The sequence below is a fragment of the Choloepus didactylus genome, chromosome 7 (genome assembly GCF_015220235.1).
Source record: "Choloepus didactylus isolate mChoDid1 chromosome 7, mChoDid1.pri, whole genome shotgun sequence".
Lineage (NCBI taxonomy): Eukaryota > Metazoa > Chordata > Mammalia > Pilosa > Megalonychidae > Choloepus > Choloepus didactylus.
Window position 1 is genome coordinate 79456776 of NC_051313.1, and position 19020 is coordinate 79475795.

The following is a 19020-nucleotide window of genomic DNA, read 5'->3' on the forward strand; positions in this document are numbered from 1 at the left end:
GTCAAACACCTTTATGCATCAATTAAGATGACCATATACTTTTTCTTTTGTTCTGTTAATATGGCATATTACATTAATTGATTTTCTTATGTTGAGCCACCCTTGCATACCTGGGATAAATCCCACTTGCTCATGTGTATAACTCCTTTTATATGCTGTTGGATTTTGTTTGCTATTATTTTGTTGAGGATTTTAACATCTATGTTCATAAGAGATCTTGGTCTATAGTTTTCTTTTCTTGTAGTATCTTCACCTGGCTTTGGTATGAGGGTGATGTTGGCCTTGTAGAATGAATTAAGGAGTATTCCCTACTCTTCAATTTCTTGGAAAATTTCTAATTTTTTGGAAAATTTTGGGAAGCATCTTTAGCATCTTGTGTTAGGCAATGATTTCTTAGACTTTACACCCAAAGCACAAGCAACAAAAGAAAAAATTTTAAAATGGGACCTCATCAAAATAAAAAATGTTCCTGCCTCAAAGGACTTTATTATGAAAGTAAAACAACCACACAATGGGAGAAATAGTTGGAAAGCACATATCTGATAAAGGTTTAATGTCCAGAATATATAGAGAAATCCTTCAATTTAACAAAAAAAGACAAACAACCTAATTTAAAAATGGGAAAAAGATTTGAATAAACATCTCTCGAAAGAAAATATACAAATGGCCAGAAAGCACATGAAAAGTTGCTCAACCTCATTAGCCATCAGGAAAATGCAAATCAAAACCACAATGAGATACTATTTCACATCCATTAGAATGGCTGCTATTTAAAAAAAAAAAAAAAGGAAAATAGCAAGAGCTGGAGAGGATGCTGAAAAATAGGAACATTTGTTCATTGCTGGTGACAATGTAAAATAGTGCAGCTGCTGTGGAAGACAGTTTGGCGGTTCCTTAGAAAACAAAGTATAGAAATGCTATATGGGGGAGGCAGGGCAAGATGGCGGACTAGTGAGCTGTATGTTTTAGTTACTCCTCCAGGAAAGTAGGTAGAAAGCCAGGAACTGCGTGGACTGGACACCACAGAGCAATCTGACTTTGGCCATACTTCATACAACACTCATGAAAACGTGGAACTGCTGAGATCAGCAAAATCTGTAAGTTTTTGTGGCCAGGGGACCCACACCCCTCCCTGCCAGCCTCAGTCCCGTGGGAGGAGGGGCTGTCAGCTCCGGGAAGGAGAAGGGAGAACTGCAGTGGCAGCCCTTATCGGAAACTCATTCTACTGATCCAAACTCCAACCATAGATAGACTGAGACCAGACACCAGAGAATCTGAGAGCAGCCAGCCCAGCAGAGACAAGACAGGCATAGAAAAAAACAGCAAGACAAACTCCAAAATAAAAGCGGAGGATTTTGGAGTTCTGGTGAACATAGAAAGGGGAAGAGCAGAGCTCAGGCCCTGAGGCTCATATGCAAATCCCGAAGAAAAGCTGATCTCTCTGCCCTGTGGACCTTTCTTTAATGGCCCTAATTGCTTTGTCTCTTAGCATTTCAATAGCCCATTAGATCTCTGAGGAGGGCCCTTTTTTTTAATCCTTTTTTCTTTTTCTAAAACAATTACTCTCAGAAACCCAATACAGAAAGCTTCAAAGACTTGCAATTTGGGCAGGTCAAGACAAGAGCAGAACTAAGAGAGCTCTGAGACAAAAGGCAATAATCCAGTGGCTAAGAAAATTCACTAAACACCACAATTTCCCAAGAAAAGGGGGGTGTCTGCTCACAGCCATCATCCTGGTGGACAGGAAACACTCCTGCCCATCGCCAGCCCCATAGCCCAGAGCTGCCCCAGACAACCCAGTGTGATGGAAGTGCTTCAAATAACAGGCACACACAACAAAACTGGGCATGGACATTAGCCTTCCCTGCAACCTCAGCTGATTGTCCCAGAGTTGGGAAGGTGGAGCAGTGTGAATTAACAAAGCCCCATTCAGCCATCATTTCAGCACACTGGGAGCCTCCCTACACAGCCCAGCAGCCCAGAACTGCCCTGGGGGGACGGCACTCACCTGTGACATAGCACAGTCATCCCTCAACAGAGGACCAGGGGGTGCACAGCCTGGAAGAGGGGCCCACTTGCAAGTCTCAGGAGCCATACGCCAATACCAAGGACTTGTGAGTCAGTGGCAGAGACAAACTGTGGCAGGACTGAACTGAAGGATTAGACTATTGCAGCAGCTTTAAAACTCTAGGATCACCAGGGAGATTTGATTGTTAGAGCCACCCCCCTCCCTGACTGCCCAGAAACACACCCCATATACAGGGCAGGCAACACCAACTACACATGCAAGCTTGGTACACCAATTGGACCCCACAAGACTCACTCCCCCACCCACCACACAGGCTAAGCAGGGGAGAACTGGCTTGTGGAGAACAGGTGGCTCGTGGATGCCACCTGCTGATTAGTTAGAGAAAGTGTACCCCACGAAGCTATAGATCTGATAAATTAGAGATAAGGACTTCAATTGGTCTACAAATCCTAAAAGAACCCCATCAAGTTCAGCAAATGCCAAGAGGCCAAAAACAACAGAAAATTATAAAGCATATGAAAAAACCAGACGATATGGATAACCCAAGCCCAAGCACCCAAATTAAAAGACCAGAAGAGACACAGCACCTAGAGCAGCTACTCAAAGAACTAAAGATGAACAATGAGACCATAGTACGGGATACAAAGGATATCAAGAAGACCCTAGAAGAGCATAAAGAAGACATTGCAAGACTAAATAAAAAAATGGATGATCTTATGGAAATTAAAGAAACTGTTGACCAAATTAAAAAGATTCTGGACACTCATAGTAAAAGACTAGAGGAAGTTGAACAACGAATTAGTGACCTGGAAGATGACAGAATGGAAAATGAAAGCATAAAAGAAAGAATGGGGAAAAAAATTGAAAAAACCGAAATGGACCTCAGGAATATGATAGATAATATGAAACGTCCGAGTATAAGACTCATTGGTGTTCCAGAAGGGGAAGAAAAGGGTAAAGGTCTAGGAAGAGTATTCAAAGAAATTGTTGGGGAAAACTTCCCAAATCTTCTAAACAACATAAATACACAAATCATAAATGCTCAGCGAACTCCAAATAGAATAAATCCAAATAAACCCACCCTGAGACATATTCTGATCACACTGTCACAGAACACAGAAGAAGGAGCAAGTTCTGAAAGCAGCAGGAGAAAAGCAATTCACCACATACAAAGGAAACAGCATAAGACTAAGTAGTGACTACTCAGCAGCCACCATGGAGGCAAGAAGGCAGTGGCACGATATATTTAAAATTCTGAGTGAGAAAAATTTCCAGCCAAGAATACTTTATCCAGCAAAGCTCTCCTTCAAGTTTGAGGGAGAGCTTAAATTTTTCACAGACAAACAAATGCTGAGAGAATTTGCTAACAAGAGACCTGCCCTACTGGAGATACTCAAGGGAGCCCTACAGACAGAGAAACAAAGAAAGGACAGAGAGACTTGGAGAAAGGTTCAGTACTAAAGAGATTCGGTATGGGTACAATAAAGGATATTAATAGAGAGAGGGGGAAAATATGACAAACATAAACCAAAGAATAAGATGGCTGATTCAAGAAATGCCTGCACGGTTATAACGTTCAATGTAAAGGGATTAAACTCCCCAATTAAAAGATATAGATTCGCAGAATGGATCAAAAAAAATGAACCATCAATATGTTGCATACAAGAGACTCATCTTAGACATAGGGACACAAAGAAACTGAAAGTGAAAGGATGGAAAAAAATATTTCATGCAACAGCCAAAAAAGAAAGCAGGTGTAGCAATATTAATCTCAGATAAAATAGACTTTAAATGCAGGGATGTTTTGAGAGACAAAGAAGGCCACTACATACTAATAAAAGGGGCAATTCAGCAAGAAGAAATAACAATCGTAAATGTCTATGCACCCAATCAAGGTGCCACAAAATACATGAGAGAAACACTGGCAAAACTAAAGGAAGCAGTTGATGTTTCCACAATAATTCTGGGAGACTTCAACACATCACTCTCTCCTATAGATAGATCAACCAGACAGAAGACCAATAAGGAAATTGAAAACCTAAACAATCTGATAAATGAATTAGATTTAACAGACATATACAAAGCATTACATCCCAAATCACCAGGATACACATACTTTTCTAGTGCTCACGGAACTTTCTCCAGAATAGATCATATGCTGGGACATAAAACAAGCCTCAATAAATTTAAAAAGATTGAAATTATTCAAAGCACATTCTCTGACCACAATGGAATACAATTAGAAGTCAATAACCATCAGAGACTTAGAAAATTCACAAATACCTGGAGGTGAAACAACACACTCCTAAACAATCAGTGGGTTAACGAAGAAATAGCAAGAGAACTTGCTAAATATATAGAGATGAATGAAAATGAGAACACAACATACCAAAACATATGGGATGCAGCAAAAGCAGTGCTAAGGGGGAAATTTATCGCACTAAACGCATATATTAAAAAGGAAGAAAGAGCCAAAATCAAAGAACTAATGGATCAACTGAAGAAGCTAGAAAATGAACAGCAAACCAATCCTAAACCAAGTAGAAGAAAAGAAATAACAAGGATTAAAGCAGAAATAATGACATAGAGAACAAAAAAAACAATAGAGAGGATAAATATCACCAAAAGTTGGTTCTTTGAGAAGATCAACAAGATTGACAAGCCCCTAGCTAGACTGACAAAATCAAAAAGAGAGAAGACCCATATAAACAAAATAATGAATGAAAAAGGTGACATAACTGCAGATCCTGAAGAAATTAAAAAAATTATAAGAGGATATTATGAACAACTGTATGGCAACAAACTTGATAATGTAGAAGTAATGGACAATTTACTGGAAACATATGAACAACCTAGGCTGATCAGAGAAGAAATAGAAGACCTCAACCAGCCCATCACAAGCAAAGAGATCCAATCAGTCATCAAAAATCTTCCCACAAATAAATGCCCAGGGCCAGATGGCTTCACAGGGGAATTCTACCAAACTTTCCAGAAAGAACTGACACCAATCTTACTCAAACTCTTTCAAAACATTGAAGAAAATGGAACACTACCTAACTCATTTTATGAAGCTAACATCAATCTAATACCAAAACCAGGCAAAGATGCTACAAAAAAGGAAAACTACCGGCCAATCTCCCTAATGAATATAGATGCAAAAATCCTCAACAAAATACTTGCAAATCGAATCCAAAGACACATTAAAAAAATCATACACCATGACCAAGTGGGGTTCATTCCAGGCATGCAAGGATGGTTCAACATAAGAAAATCAATCAATGTATTACAACACATTAACAAGTCAAAAGCAAAAAATCAATTGATCATCTCAATAGATGCTGAAAAAGCATTTGACAAAATCCAACATCCCTTTTTGATAAAAACACTTCAAAAGGTAGGAATTGAAGGAAACTTCCTCAACATGATAAAGAGCATATATGAAAAACCCACAGCCAGCATAGTACTCAATGGTGAGAGACTGAAAGCCTTCCCTCTAAGATCAGGAACAAGACAAGGATGCCCGCTGTCACCACTGTTATTCAACATTGTGCTGGAAGTGCTAGCCAGGGCAATCTGGCAAGACAAAGAAATAAAAGGCATCCAAATTGGAAAAGAAGAAGTAAAACTGTCATTATTTGCAGATGATATGATCTTATATCTAGAAAACCCTGAGAAATCGACGATACAGCTACTAGAGCTAATAAACAAATTTAGCAAAGTAGCGGGATACAAGATTAATGCACATAAGTCAGTAATGTTTCTATATGCTAGAAATGAACAAACTGAAGAGACACTCAAGAAAAAGATACCATTTTCAATAGCAACTAAAAAAATCAAGTACCTAGGAATAAACTTAACCAAAGATGTAAAAGACCTGTACAAAGAAAACTACATAACTCTACTAAAAGAAATAGAAGGGGACCTTAACAGATGGAAAAATATTCCATGTTCATGGATAGGAAGACTAAATGTCATTAAGATGTCAATTGTACCCAAACTCATCTACAGATTCAATGCAATCCCAATCAAAATTCCAACAACCTACTTTGCAGACTTGGAAAAGCTAGTTATCAAATTTATTTGGAAAGGGAAGATGCCTCGAATTGCTAAAGACACTCTAAAAAAGAAAAACGAAGTGGGAGGACTTACACTCCCTGACTTTGAAGCTTATTATAAAGCCACAGTTGCCAAAACAGCATGGTACTGGCACAAAGATAGACATATAGATCAATGGAATCGAATTGAGAATTCAGAGATAGACCCTCAGATCTATGGCCAACTGATCTTTGATAAGGCCCCCAAAGTCACTGAACTGAGTCGTAATGGTCTTTTCAACAAATGGGGCTGGGAGAGTTGGCTATCCATATCCAAAAGAATGAAAGAGGACCCCTACCTCACCCCCTACACAAAAATTAACTCAAAATGGACCAAAGATCTCAATATAAAAGAAAGTACCATAAAACTCCTAGAAGATAATGTAGGGAAACATCTTCAAGACCTTGTATTAGGTGGCCACTTCCTAGACTTTACACCCAAAGCACAAGCAACAAAAGAGAAAATAGATAAATGGGAACTCCTCAAGCTTAGAAGTTTCTGCACCTCAAAGGAATTTCTCAAAAAGGTAAAGAGGCAGCCAACTCAATGGGAAAAAATTTTTGGAAACCATGTATCTGACAAAAGACTGATATCTTGCATATATAAAGAAATCCTACAACTCAATGACAATAGTACAGACAGCCCAGTTATAAAAGCGGCAAAAGATATGAAAAGACAGTTCTCTGAAGAGGAAATACAAATGGCCAAGAAACACATGAAAAAATGTTCAGCTTCACTAGCTATTAGAGAGATGCAAATTAAGACCACAATGAGATACCATCTAACACCGATTAGAATGGCTGCCATTAAACAAACAGGAAACTACAAATGCTGGAGGGGATGTGGAGAAACTGCAACTCTCATTCATTGTTGGTGGGACTGTATAACGGTTCAGCCACTCTGGAAGTCAGTCTGGCAGTTCCTTAGAAAACTAGATATAGAGTTACCATTCAATCCAGCGATTGCACTTCTCGGTATATACCCGGAAGATCGGAAAGCAGTGACACCAACAGATATCTGCACGCCAATGTTCATAGCAGCATTATTCACAATTGCCAAGAGATGGAAACAACCCAAATGTCCTTCAACAGATGAGTGGATAAATAAAATGTGGTATATACACACGATGGAATACTATGCGGCAGTAAGAAGGAACGATCTCGTGAAACATATGACAACATGGATGAACCCTGAAGACATAATGCTGAACGAAATAAGCCAGACACAAAAAGAGAAATATTATATGCTACCACTAATGTGAACTTTGAAAAATGTAAAACAAATGGTTTATAATGTAGAATGTAGGGGAACTAGCAATAGAGAGCAATTAAGGAAGGGGGAACAATAATCCACGAAGAACAGATAAGCTATTTAACATTCTGGGGATGCCCAGGAATGACTATGGTCTGTTAATTTCTGATGGATATAGTAGGAACAAGTTCACAGAAATGTTGCTATATTAGGTAACTTTCTTGGGGTAAAGTAGGAACATGTTGGAAGTTAAGCAGTTATCTTAGGTTAGTTGTCTTTTTCTTACTCCCTTGTTATGGTCTCTTTGAAATGTTCTTTTATTGTATGTTTTTTTTTTTTAATTTTTTTTCATACAGTTGATTTAAAAAAGAAAGGAAAGTTAAAAAAAAAAAAAAAAAGAAAAACAAGAAAAAAAATATGTAGCGCCCCCTTGAGGAGCCTGTGGAGAATGCAGGGGTATTGGCCTACCCCACCTCGATGGTTGCTAACATGACCACAGACATAGGGGACTGGTGGTTTGATGGGTTGAGCCCTCTACCATAGGTTTTACCCTTGGGAAGATGGTTGCTGCAAAGGAGAGGCTAGGCCTCCCTATGGTTGTTCCTAAGAGCCTCCTCCCAAATGCCTCTTTGTTGCTCAGATGTGGCCCTCTCTCTCTGGCTAAGCCAACTTGAAAGGTGAAATCACTGCCCTCCCCCCTACGTGGGATCAGACACCCAGGGGAGTGAATCTCCCTGGCAACATGGAATATGACTCCCGGGGAGGAATGTAGACCTGGCATCGTGGGATGGAGAACATCTTCTTGACCAAAAGGGGGATGTGAAAGGAAATGAAATAAGCTTCAGTGGCAGAGAGATTCCAAAAGGAGCCGAGAGGTCACTCTGGTGGGCACTCTTACGCACACTTTAGACAACCCTTTTTAGGTTCTAAAGAATTGGGGTAGCTGGTGGTGGATACCTGAAACTATCAAACTACAACCCAGAACCCATGAATCTCGAAGACAGTTGTATAAAAATGTAGCTTATGAGGGGTGACAATGGGATTGGGAAAGCCATAAGGACCACACTCCATTATGTCTAGTTTATGGATGGATGAGTAGAAAAATAGGGGAAGGAAACAAACAGACAAAGGTACCCAGTGTTCTTTTTTGCTTCAATTGCTCTTTTTCACTCTAATTATTATTCTTGTTATTTTTGTGTGTGTGCTAATGAAGGTGTCAGGGATTGATTTAGGTGATGAATGTACAACTATGTAATGGTACTGTGAACAATCGAATGTACGATTTGTTTTGTATGACTGCATGGTATGTGAATATATCTCAATAAAATGAAGATAAAAAAATAAAAAAATAAAAGAAAAAAAAAAAAAAAAAAGAAATGCTATATGACTCGACAATCCCACTACTCAGCATAGACCCAAAAGAATTGAAAGCTGGGACTCAAACAGGTTGCTTATCAATGTGTATAGCAGCATTATTCACAATTGCCAAAAGACGGAAGCAACCCAAGTGTCCATCAACCAATGAATGGATAAATAAAATGTGGTATATATGTACAATGGAATTTTATTCAGCTCTAAAAAAAAATGAAGACCTGATACATGTGACAACATGGATGAACCTTAAAGACATCATGTTGAGGGAAATAAGCCAGCTACAAAAGGACAAATATTGTATGTTCTCACTGATTTGAAATAATTAGAATAAGCAAAGTCATAGCATCAGAATCTAGAATATAGGTTCCTAGGAGACAGGATGGGGAAAGGAAATAGGAACTTAAGTTTTAAAATGTATCAAGTTCCTATTTAGAATGGTGGAAATATTTTGGTAATGAAAGGTGATGATGGTAACTCAACATTGTGAAAGTAATCAACAGCACTGAAATATATATCTGAATATGATTAAAAGAGAAAATTTTTGATTGTATGTATGGTGACAGAATAAAATTTTTTTAAAAACCCATATAACTATACTATATAAAGTATATTCTACCTTAATCCATGGACTGTAGTTAATAGTACAATTATAAAACTGTGCTTTCATCAATTGCAACAAATGTTCTACACCAATACAAGGTGTTAATAAAGGGTGATATATGGAAATCCTGTATTTTATGCATGATTATTCTGTAAACCCACAATTTCTCTAATAAAGATAAAAAAGATGATGAAAAAAGTTATATATTTTAACATTATATTTTATTTAAATCAGCAATTGCTATATAATTAAATACAAAGTTTCAGTATCCCTTTCTAAACATGCTTCATTCTGAGGCAGAAGTTCTAGAACACTGACCCAAAGCATTCTCCTACATAAACAGTCCTACCTATAGCATGCAATATGCACTTTCACAATAGGGGATCCAGAAGAGAAGTGAAAATATAATGAAAAAGAATTAATTCATACATTTGTGTTTGTGTGATTAGCTGATAATCTCTCTGGTGGGGAGGGACTTGCTAAGCATATTAAATCAAGATGGGAATTGGAGAAAACAATTTTATTTACATATTAGACAGACTTTGTTTCATTTGGGATATATTTGACTGCAGGTAACAGAATACACGACTAATGATGGCTTAAACTATGAGGATTTCTGCTTTTTCTGTGAAGAGGTTCCAAGGTGAGTTCAACAAGTCAACAATGTTATCTAAGACATTGACTCCTTCCACTCTTCCCATTTGCCATCCTCAGCATCATAACTATGCCATTTCTCAGGACCACAGGGTAGCTGCATCCACTGTGAGCATCATGCACTCAAGCAGGAAGGAGGAGAGCAGATGGAAAAATAGTTCTCTCCCCATACCACCCTTCCCTAGGAAACTCTTGTTAGATGTCCCCTAACATTCACTGGCCAGAACTGGCTCACATACCTACTCTAGTTTATCACACTATTGCAAGAATTTTAGCACCTTCATTGGGAATTAATTTGAAATGAATTCTGTTGGAGCAGTGTTAGATGTCTACCCAAAGTTCATTTCTCCTTCTCTACAAATGCAACTTTTCTCTCCATGTGTCTCATGTAAAGGTAATCCCATCTCCAGCTGTTAATTTTTCTAAGTCAATGAAGGATATTCCAATAAACTGGGGTTTGGGGATGCTTGCCACTGAAGGTATCTTAACCAGTGCACTAAACAATTCACTAAAATGGACCTTGAGCCAGCCCAAGCATCCAAAACAGGATTTAGTGTAGAAGAAGAAATCATGAAATGGAAAATATTGATTATATATTAGGTGTCAAAACCTAAATAGAAAATAATATAAGCCCATTTCTGAATAAATAAAATATATATACATAGGGAATAAAAGACTGTAAGGATATAGGCCAAAATGTTAGCAATGTTTATTACTGGATGATGAGATTATCAATAATTGACCCCTTTCCTTCCTTGTCTTTTCTGTGTTTCCTAAATGAATATGCAATATTCTAATAATAAATAGCACTAAATTTAGTTTATGCCAAAAAGAAGGACTGACATTGCCCATTAGTTGAATGTACTTATAAAACTTGATTTCTTCAATGTATTTGATAATACCATAAAGTAAACTAATTTGATATATATATTCCAATAAGTATACTTTATAACACTATTTATTTGTTTTCACTGAAAAACATCCATGCAACAATAGTAAAAATAAGTAAAGTTTCTCCAACACAACATTAAAATCACTTGTTATAAAAGTAATAACTATTGGTTAGCAGAGAATGGCGATAACTTTATTAATATAGTATAGGCCAAGAAATTGTCACTAATGGGTAGAGTTTCTTTATTTTAGGAAGTTTTAGGAAGAAGAAGGTAAAAATATGGGGCAGTGGGGGTGGAATAACTAGTCAGTCTAAGGCAGAGCAGTTAAGAAAAAATATTGTAAAGCCTAGAAAAGCTAATTTCCTATTTTCCAGAAGCCTTAAGTTCTGCAGCGATGTCTTGGGGGACAGCACCCTTGGGATACAGTGTGAGGCTGGTAAGTTGGGTGCCTGGTGCAACTTCTCTCACTCCAACTGAGCTGCTTCTCTTTCACCCACTTTTTTTTTTTTTTAGCAGCTTAATATAACATGCATTTATTATCTCACAGTTTTCATGTATCAGGAGTAAAAAACATGTTTCCTAGGTTTCTTTTGGGAAAAATAAAAGGCAAAGTAGATTCTGCTACTAAACACCAAGCACCACTGTCCAATCAAAGCTCCTGGTTCCTTCTAAGAGAATGAATAGGGGTCCCCAGATGCCTGAATGATTTGTTTTTCCAATGAAAACAAACTGGCTTTTAAATTTCCTTCCAAATATGTCATCATACTCTGAACAGCTTTTAATGAAGGTGGGGTTATGGGAGGAGAAATTGAAAGACAGCTCTGGTTCCTGCCAAGATGCTGGCTCCCTCCTCCAAAATCAATTCTAGAAAAACAATAGAAGCTAGAGGGAAACACAGTTTGCCACAATTAATAACAAATAGAAAGATAAGAAAGCCTGGAGACTGAAGCCTTCCAATAAACTGGATTTTGTTTGTTGGGTGGTGGGAGCCAAGGAATCCGCATGAGAAGATGGGCTGGAGAGGTCTTTTTAATTCTGTTCTTGCCTCTTCCCCACTTTGTCTTGGGATATTAATTTCCTGACTCTATATCAGATATTTCATTAGCAATCACCTAGTCCATTTGTGACCACGAGGAGGAAATATCAGAGCAGTACATGAACCCAGCAGTCGTAAAGAATGTTGGGAAATAGATACTGACTGACGAGCCATCCTCATTTCTCCAAATCCCAGGGCTGGTGGGTTATCATTCAGGAGTCTATCTCCTTCCCTGCTGCTTCTCTTCTAAGGTTTCAAGAAAAGTCCATGGCCAGAGAGGAACTGAATGAAGGACAACAAACAGGAATTATATGTAAGGGTTCTGTGGTTGCTGGGGCTCTCCCTACCTCTTCCCTACATTTATTGAGACTGAGCCTGACTAGCATCCTTTCTCCAATACACAGAATGGCTGAATAGCCCCAGGAAAGTGAACTCACAGTCTCAAATAACAAACAAGACATCTGAGAATAAAGAATAACTTTTATTCTTTAAAAAAAAAAAGCAATGAACTAGAAAACCTATACCATTTGAAGTAGAATTATTGGAACAGGCAAGATTTTAAATTAAGCATGGTAGATATTCTTTAAGAGATAAAGAGAGAGGCGGGGCAAGATGGCAGAGTGGTGAGGAGCAGAATTTCGTCTCTCCCCTAGAGCAGCTGGCAATTACCCAAGAACTATATGAAACAGTGTTTTCGGGGTCTCCAGTAACCAGTCACACATTGGACACAAGTTTGGAATTGGAGGAAAAGCTGAGATCGCAGCAAACATTGCTTCAGTCAGCCACGCCCCCGACAGGATCAGAGTCACCAGGAGAACTAAAGGCTCCACACCTCCTTACACTGGTGGGGGAGCTGTGGGCTGGCCAGCACCACCTGCTGGACAGGAGAGGAAAAGCACCAATTCTAAAGGCCTCATAGGAGGGTCTCATTCTCAGGAAAACTCCATACCCTCCCACTGAGACCTGGGCCTCACTAGACTGGGAAAATCTGACTAGGGTCGACCATATCTGAGGAGACCCACTCACAAAAAGGTTACATAGAGGCAGAGCAAGAAACAGAAAAAACAAGAGGGGAAAAATTCTGATCAACTAAATAGAACCTAAGTTAGAGGTCTAGAATAAGCTGAACTGAATAACAGAGGCCAGAAAACAAAGCCAACCAACAAGAAAACCACTAGGTAAAAGACAGAAAACAAGCTCCAAAATAAACTAATCAAGAGAATCAGATGCCTAGACAACTTAAGATAACAAGCCATACCAGGAAACACGAAAACATGGACCAGCCAAAGGAACAAACTAATAGCTCAGCTGAGACACAGGAGTGGAGGCAACTAATGCTAAATAAATTTGATGAAATGAAGGAAGATATAGCAAAAGACCTGAAGGATATAAAGAAGACACTGGCTGACCATAAAGAAGAATTCATAAACTTAAAAGAGATAAAGAGAGAATAAAATGAAACAAGGACAGGACATTGGAGGAAAAAAATAGCCTAAGTGGAAATTTTAGGTATGAAAATAAAATTGTCAAAATAAAGAATAGAGTCAATTGGAGTAATAGAAGGTGAATACTTTAAAGAATGAATTGTAAGCAGACCAAGCTGAAAGGGGGCAGGAAGAAGGAAAAAAGGAGAAAAATATAGACATATGAAGGCAAACATAGAACTAGAAACATCCACATAAGAGTCTCAAAATGATACAAAAAATAAAAACAGAATGAAAAAATATTAGCAGACATAATGGAGCTAAATGTCCTATTGCTAAAGAAAGAGGAAAGCTCTCTTATTGAAATTGCCAGTTCTGTGCCAAATAGATGGTACAAACCAAATTTACCTCTAGATATACTGAAGTGAAATTAAGAATACTAAAGACAAAAATTTTAAATATTCCAGAGACAAAGAACAGATTACTTACAAAAGAACAAGGATCAAATTGACATCAGACTTCTCAAAAGTAGAACTGAAGCAAGAAACAATGAAGTTACTTCTTTAGGTATTGTAGCAAAAGATTTTGAACCTGGAATTTCATATTCAATTGAGATGTCGTTCAATATTGAAAGTATGCTAAAGCCATTCTCAGTCTTACAAGGCCTAAGAAATTTTGCCACCCAAATAATCACACTGCAAACTTTTAGAAGTACTCAAATAAAAGAGGATGAAAATGCAAAAGATGCTACAACAAATATGGGAAGTTAGGTTACTCTAACATTAAAAAAAAACTAAGACCAAGGAAAAAAACAGAGAAAGCATATTCATACAAAGATCTAAAATTCTAGAAGATATCAACATCCCATGAAGAAAAGTGGAGGAAAAGGGAGATTGGAACCCAAGGCAACCTGAGTTCATGAGCACTTGCCTAGTAGTATGGAAAGGTACACAATAAGTTCAAGAAACCAATAGAAGTAAACAAACATGAGGATACCTTGATTAAGAGAAACTGCCATAAAAATGAAAGCAAAATACATATTTTTAACCAGAAGAAGAAAATTTTATCTATTGGAAAACAAGGAAGAGAAAACTTTGAAAGTAAATGGAAAATATAAAATAAGATAGCAGAAAAAAGACCTGATAGAATAGTAATTACAATAAATGCAAATGATTAAACTTACCAAATAAAAAGATAGGACTCCTAGATTGAATTTTTTAAATCCTATAATATTGTCTATAAGAAATATATGAAAAACAAAAAGATGCAGAAAAATTTAAAAGAGAAAGATGAAAAAGATACACAGGCAAATATGGTATAAGAAATATGGGATGACAATCATAATATCTGAAAAATTTAAAATGTGAAAGGTGACGACTGACCTGGGAGAGCCGGAGGGTCACCTTGGACTCCGTCTGAAGGGAACTATCTGTTTCTTTTTTGGCTCAGTGGAGAAAGCCCCAGTCATTTTCAGTTTCCAGGGCTGTGACTCTGGGAAGGGTGGAGACACCACAAGCAGAGCGAGACCATTGAAATGCTAATGACCTCCACCTGAGGGGTCTTTCTTCTCTAGGAGGAAAGGGGTGGGGCCCTTTCCATTCAGAACCAGACCCCAGAGCCTGGGGGAACACGGCCATACCTCCTCACACCAGTCAAGGATTATAGGCTGACAGGCGTCACCTGCTGGGCAGAAAAGCACAGTGACCGAGGCATCAAAGGGTGGAGCAATTTTCTAAGACGCACCCGCAGGGAAACCAGATACTGAATATTTCTTCCCTCTGGGACCTGAGCCTGTTCTGGTCTGGGAAAACCTGATTTGGATAACCAAGGAAACCATGCCTAGACAACAGAAAATTACAGCCTACACTAAGAAAAACAAAGTTATGGCCCAGTCAAAGGAACAAACGTACACTTCAACAGAGATACAGGAATTTAAACAACTAATGCTAAATCAATTCAAAAAGTTTAGAGAAGATATTGCAAAAGAGATAGAGGCTGTAAAGGAAGCACTGGACATGTATACGGCAGAAATCAAAAGTTCAAAAAACCTACTAGTAGAATCTATGGAATGAAAGGCACAACACAAGAGATGAAAGACACAATGGAAACATACAACAGCAGATCTCAAGAGGCAGAAGAAAACACTCAGGAACTGGAGAACAAAACACCTGAAAGCCTACACGCAAAGGAGCAGATGGAGAAAAGAATGAAAAAATATGAGCAACGTCTCCGGGAACTCAAGGATGAAACAAAGTACAATAATGTACGTATTATTGGTGTCCCAGAAGGAGAAGAGAAGGGAAAGGGGCAGAAGCAATAATAGAGGAAATAATTAATGAAAATTTCCCATCTCTTATGAAAGACATAAAATTACAGATCCAAGAAGCGCAGCGTACTCCAAACAGAAGAGATATGAATAGGCCTACGCCAAGACACTTAATAATCAGATTATCAAATGTCAAAGACAAAGAGAGAATCCTGAAAGCAGCAAGAGAAAAACGATCCATTACATACAAAGGAAGCTTAATAAGACTATGTGCGGATCTCTCAGCAGAAACCATGGAGGCAAGAAGGAAGTGGTGTGATATATTTAAGATACTGAAAGAGAAAAACCACCAACCAAGAATCCTGTATGCAGCAAAGCTGTCCTTCAAATATGAGGGAGAGCTCAAAATATTCTCTGACAAACAGACAATGAGAGACTATGTGAACAAGACACCTGCCCTACAGGAAATACTAAAGGGAGCACTACAGGGTGATAGAAGACAGGAGTGTGTGGTTTGGAACACAATTTTGGGAGATGGTATCACAACAATGGAAGTACACTGAAAAAGGTAACTATGAATACGATTGAGAGAGGAAGATGGGGAGCATGTGAGACACCACAAGAAAGGAGGAAAGATAACGACTGGAACTGGGTAACTTGGTGAAATGTAGAGTATTCAACAATTGTGATAAAATGTACAAATATGTTCTTTTACGAGGGAGAACAAGCAAATGTCAACCTTGCAAGGTGTTAAAAATGGGGAGGCATTGGGGGAGGGATGCAATCAGCATAAACTAGAGACTGTAACTAATAGAATCATTGTATTATGCTTCCTTTAATGTAACAAAGGTGATATACCAAGGTGAATGCAGATAAGAGGGGGGATAGGGGAGGCATGTTAGACACTTGACATTGGTGGTATTGTCTGATTCTTTATTCTACTTTGATTTAAGGTTATTTTTCCTTTTGCTGCTTCCTAGCTGTCATTTTTTTGTTTCCTCTTTCTTTTGCCTCTCTACCTTCTTTGACTCTCCCTCCTGCCTTGTGGAAGAAATGTAGATGCTCTTGCTTGGTATGAGCAGAATGTTCAATTAGGATGAACTAAAAACTATGATAAGGGACAAAGAAGAATATTACAAGAAATAGGAAAAATCAAGAAGATAAATTCGTCATAAAATATACTCAAATAACACAAGACTTCAAAATATGTCAATCAACAGGTGATAGTACCTTAAGAAGAAATAAGGTATTCTAGCTGTAGATTTTAACAAACTCCCTCAGAAACTAACATATTAAGCAGAAAAAAAATATATTGATATCAATGACCTGAACAATAAAAATAATAAGCTCCAGCTATTAGATATAACAGAATATTCATTCTTTACAAACACATGATGGATGAAATATTTAAAAATAAATAAATCTTACATTGAGCCATAAAGGAAGCCTCAATAAATTCCATAGTATCCATATTCCATATACAGTGTCCTTCAAGCACAATCAAATAAGTTAGAGATCGCAAACAGCTTTTTAAAAAATCTCATCTGTTTGGAAATTATATGTTTCTGAATTATCCTTATGTTAAAGAAGAAATCAAGAAATATTTATAACTAAGTGATAATGAAAACTCTGCTTTTCAAATTTTGTGGGACATAACTAAAGCAATACTTATAGGAAAATTTTAACATAAGAACAGTTAAAAATAAATTAGTAGATCCTTCAACTTGAGATCATGGAGAACAAGTGACAGAGTAAACTTAAAGGAACAAGAAGGAATAAAATAATAAAAATGGTGAGAGAAATTAGTGAAATAGAGAACAAATGTTAAATAATGGGAAAAGTAATAAAACCAAAACCAAATAAATTTAACCAAATTCTAACAAGATTTAAAAAAAATAGAGAGAAGATGAAAATAAGATGAAAAAGGAAAAATGGAGACTAATTATAAACAACATGATAATTTTTAAGGAAATAAAAATTTTTATGGCCAATGATATATTAATACTTTTAAAACCGAAATGAAACAGCAAAATTGCTAGAAAAATTAGAAATGCCCAAATTGGTGTAAGAAGAAACAGAAAAGCTGGGTAAACCAATAAACATTAAAGAACAAACATTAAAGAATCTGAAGAGGTACTCCATCTCCCTCAGAAAAAGAAAAAGAGAAAACAAGCCCCAAATGGTTTTGTATGTGAGTTATATCAAACTTTCAAGGGATTATTAATTTTGGTATTAATATGCTATTCCAGGAAATAGAAAAAGAACATAAACCAATCCATCAGACTGTTTTTTCCAAAACTAGTAAGGACAGTGCAAGAAAAGGAAAATATAGGCTCATGGCACTTAGGAACACAGTGACAACCAAAAGAACTAACTAAAACATTATGTAGAGGAGAGAGGGAGCAGTGCCCTAAAAATTATAAAGGCATTAGAAAAACTTTCATTTAATGATTCTATTTTGTTACTTTAATAAGAATGTTAGCAAATTAATGCATATAATTTGCTAACCATTCTATCTGTAGGCAAATCATACAACTTTGTTACTTTGGTTGGATAAGCATTGAAATGACTCTACCTAAGAAATATTTCCCCATCACACATGAAATTCTAGATAAGTGCAATAACAGACATAAAGCATTTTATTACGTAAAAAGACAGCATACAGCTCACATATAGAAATAGAACGATTGGTTTATTATACTCATTCTACTTACCCCAAAGCCATTCATTTGCTAATGGGGTACAATCCAAGGAAATGAAATATGGAATGGCAAGTTAATAGAGGAGAAATAATTAATTGGTGTAGGCTTTGCTCAGAGCAAGACTGGATGCTCCGGAGAGGTCAGCAGGCCTGTACTGGATTCCTGGTGTGACAACTCTCCTGAGTCCGCCATAGACTGGTCCCAAAATACAAAACCACTAAAGCCATTTGCCTGCTACCAAAATGGCTGCCCGCAGCCGGGAAGTGCATAGATGCCATGGCTGATTATTTTATGTATATTTCTTTGTCCTCATCTTTCTGGGTAATTTGAGTTATTAAGGAGGGGAGAAACCAGTTTTCTAGGAAGCCATTCCATAACAAAAGAAGCATTATAAATCCCTTCACCATATCCAGAAGAAAAGTGGATTATATATTTAGACTAAATATCAGACCACATCCTGTCACCTGGCAGGGTATGGCCTAATGACTGTTCCCTGGCACCAAACATAAGTCTTTGGAAAAAAAAGTCTTGTCCTTTTTCAGGAGTCATTACTTTAAAAATGTAATGAAGCTAATTCTTCAGGAAAGAAGGCCAAAACCAGTGTATCTGCCAGGCAGACAAAGATGAATTCCTCCACCCCCCTTCACCCCCTCCACTGTCAGGCACCAGACCACAGATGCTGTACGGGATGGAGT